At 40.1% G+C, this 3,498-nt stretch overlaps 1 pseudogene; it reads left to right on the top strand.

Moving 5' to 3' along the window:
• Positions 1-1,313: 1,313 nt before the first annotated feature.
• LOC120773783 lies at positions 1,314-2,503 on the top strand (annotated as a pseudogene).
• The last annotated feature ends 995 nt before the right edge of the window (positions 2,504-3,498 follow it).

Raw genomic sequence — 3,498 nt, 5'->3', positions numbered from 1 at the left:
TTTTGTCTAGAAAACTTTTTTATTTAACGAGATATCTTCACGAAATTTCTGATGAAGAATTTTTTTAAGCAGCAGTGTAATTTTCGAGGAAAGCTTTCAGATCGAAGCACTATAGCATATAGCTGCCATACAAACTGACTTTTCAAAATCCAGTTTTCGCCAAGAAAAATTTTTTATTCGACGACATATCGTCGTGAAATTTGACGTGAACTATTATTCAAAGCAACACTATAAACTCCACAGAAATTGTTCGGATCGGCCAACTATAGCATATAGCTGCCATACAAACTGACCGATTATAATTAGGATCTTTTATGGAACCTTTTATTTTTGAAGTTGTGAAAGGTGTCATAGCTTCGCTGCAACCGAATTTAACTGTTTTTAATATTTTTCTTCTCTATTGCCATACTTCCCTTGCAGAAATTCCAAAATATCCCTTTTCAACTCTCACACCCTGTTTACCTGCATGTCCTGCAGCGCATCCCAAGCAAATATTATTAGTAAATCAACATTTGAAGAAAGACAAAGTTGATTGCTTAGACAGTTTACGGCGTTTCCTCTGCGCTGTGCTGCCTAAAATAGCAACAACAACAATAACACAATCCAAAAAATCAAACCTTCTCGTTAACCTTTTGAGGCAAGTACTACAATTACTCTGGCTCAGCATGTGGGCCTGCGCATTCTCGTGCTACTGCCGAGCAAGCGCTTACAATAAGAACAACATTTCACAATTTTTAATTGATTTCTTTTGCACTCATTCATGCAACATGGCTAAGCAAATACGCAGCGCACAATCACATGTGTAAATTAAATAGTTTATTTTGGGCCAAAGCAAACAAGTGCAAAAAATTATTGATATTGCAACAGTTGCAACACAGAAGTAAATGGAATTGTGCATGGTTACATGATGCATACATAGTTACATAGTAGACATTATTTGCTACCGACACTTTTGTTGAACAACAAAGTAGAAGAAAAGTAGGAAACTGGAAGTCACAAGCACACACATACTATATGTTTGACAGCAAAAGCATTTTTCACAAATCACTTGCATTGTTTCGCCAGAACGCGCCTTTGGCTAAGCAAACAACCGGTTGCCTCATCTTTTCAATTCAACCATGTTGCAAGCACAGCTAGCTGCTGGCAGGCAGTGCAAACAAAAGTTGCTTACATGAAAACGCCTCTTTGTTGTGCTACTGTCCATTGTACTTTCTTCGCTCAATTCTATAAATTCAATAAATTGTTTACAGTTGCGTTCTTTAGTCTCGTCTGCCCTTAACTGTCAATGTTTTGATGATATAAAGTTGATAGTTATGCCTTGTCCACACGTTGCACAATGCGATTTCCGCATGAATGGCACTGGTCTCTCGTCAACGTTTGGAAATTCAAAATTCCATGAAATTTCCTCTTTTTGTGCTGGACAATTAATCGATATCAATAAGTCGCTTTTATTTCTGCTGCTGTTTGTTGTTGAATGCAGAAAACTAAAATAATTTGTCGTGATTTGTCATTGCTTGGCAAATAGTTTCAAGAAAAATGGCAAATCATAAAAACATTTTGTTTTGAGAATGAGAGAAAACCTTCTGCTACTCACTCCTTGTCTGTATGCGATTTCTTTCTATTCCAGTTTTCCATACACCTACTTCTTTTTTTTTAGTGACTCTGTGATGGCCGTGGTTTCATCCCTAACTGCCCATGTCAACTGGCATTCGCTCTAGTAGATCCTAACATACATTATTTCTGGAAATTTGTATGGTATTAAATATGCATATATTTTAATTAACAAGCTCTAAATTTATCAGCGAAACTTGGTGTGTATACAGTACTGTCCTTAGAGAGTGTTGAATTAGATCTGATAGTTGCAGTTCAAAAATTTACCCAAAATTTGTACGAAGCAAAACTGGTTCACAATTACCCAAATTTGACATTCTTTCTTTTCGTTGTCTGGCGCCAATTGGAGATTCCAAATGTTGCCAGGTCCTTTTCCACCTGGTCTTTTCAACGGGGTGGAGATTATTCTGTTATTCTGCGTTGGATTTCGTGACTGACATTGTTGTTGGTGTTAATGCTGGTTCCAAGATAGACTTCGAAGCTATGACAGGAGATAATTTGCCTTGTCCTCGTTCACAACCAGACTGTATGACACCGGTTCCATTTTCTTACCTGAGATCTTGGACATCAAGCTTGAAGATCTGCATGCGAAATTCCAAGCTGGTGTTGCCAATTTGGCCGCCGTATCGTTACAGATTGGTTACCCAACTATTGCTTCGGCACCACACAGCGCTGCCAATGGTTTCAAGAATCTGTTGGCTATTGCTGCTGCCACCGAAGTGGACTTTAAGGAAGCTGCTGCCATCAAGGACCTCAGCAAGTTTGTTGCGCTGCTGCTGCCTCTGCTCCAGCTGCTGGTGCTGCCGCTGCTGCAGAAAAGAAGGAAGAAGCAAAAAAGTAGGAGTCGGAGTCCGAGGAAGACGACGATATGGGTTTCGGTCTCTTCGACTAAATAACTCAACACTTAAGTCCCAAAACCCAGCGCACAACCCTGTAAGGGGATTTTTCGCCTTCTCACTTTACCTCGCCTTCAAATGGATGTTTCTTGGCTATCCAGAGGGTATTTGGTTTAAGACCGGAAGTCGTGAGCTTGAGCCATAAAAATAATCGTTTCTTTCTACTCCTTAGTGAATGGCGAACAAAGATCTTTTCTCACTTGCGTGAACTTATACATATGAATCCATCCTTCTCATATGTCATAAGAACTTTGAATATTTGGAATTGAAGTTTTAACGGGGGATCCCGAAACGGATCGCTATAAGTGTCGATTTTACAGATCATCCAGCTAGCATATAAACACATCTCAAAGAAATTATTTGTCTCCTCTCCTATGTCACATATAGTCACAAAGCACTCGATCCCTGTGATCCCTGTTCACGTAATGCATCCAAGGGCCTTGTGCCTACTTCTGCAAATTTTTGGGGCAAAGCGCGACAAAGGGACGGAATCTTTCTCGGGGGAGGTTGATCATATCTCTAAACCTTGCTAGCTTGTAACCTCCCACTAGCAGCCTGGCGTGGCGCATACCTGTTGCCTGCTGCCAGCGCCGTTCCTTCGGCACTCTCACCTTCATTCGGAGCAACTCCTTTATGGTGTGGCATCCCACCTCAATGCATATTTCTGGCCCCATCATCCTGGAAACTGACGCAAAGCGCGCTAGTTCGTCGTCCAGCTCATTACCGGCTACCCCTTTATACCGATACTCAGATTAGGTAGATATTATTGTAAACTGATTGGCGGTTCAGATTTCCTATACACTGCTCCACTAATAGCGATTTGACTTCATAAGCTGACATCGCTTCACTGTCGCTGAGTATAGCAATACGCTTATTGCGTTGAAAGTTAATAACTAATTTCGTTCCAGAAGATCAAAATTGAATTTGAGATGATATTTTCTATAATGCTGCAGTGTTTTAAACATTATCATTTTTGGGTTTATTCAAAATA

Source organism: Bactrocera tryoni, chromosome 4 (genome assembly GCF_016617805.1).
Source record: "Bactrocera tryoni isolate S06 chromosome 4, CSIRO_BtryS06_freeze2, whole genome shotgun sequence".
NCBI lineage: Eukaryota > Metazoa > Arthropoda > Insecta > Diptera > Tephritidae > Bactrocera > Bactrocera tryoni.
The sequence above is the reverse complement of the archived record's forward strand: the minus strand, read 5'-3'. Positions and strand labels throughout refer to the sequence as shown.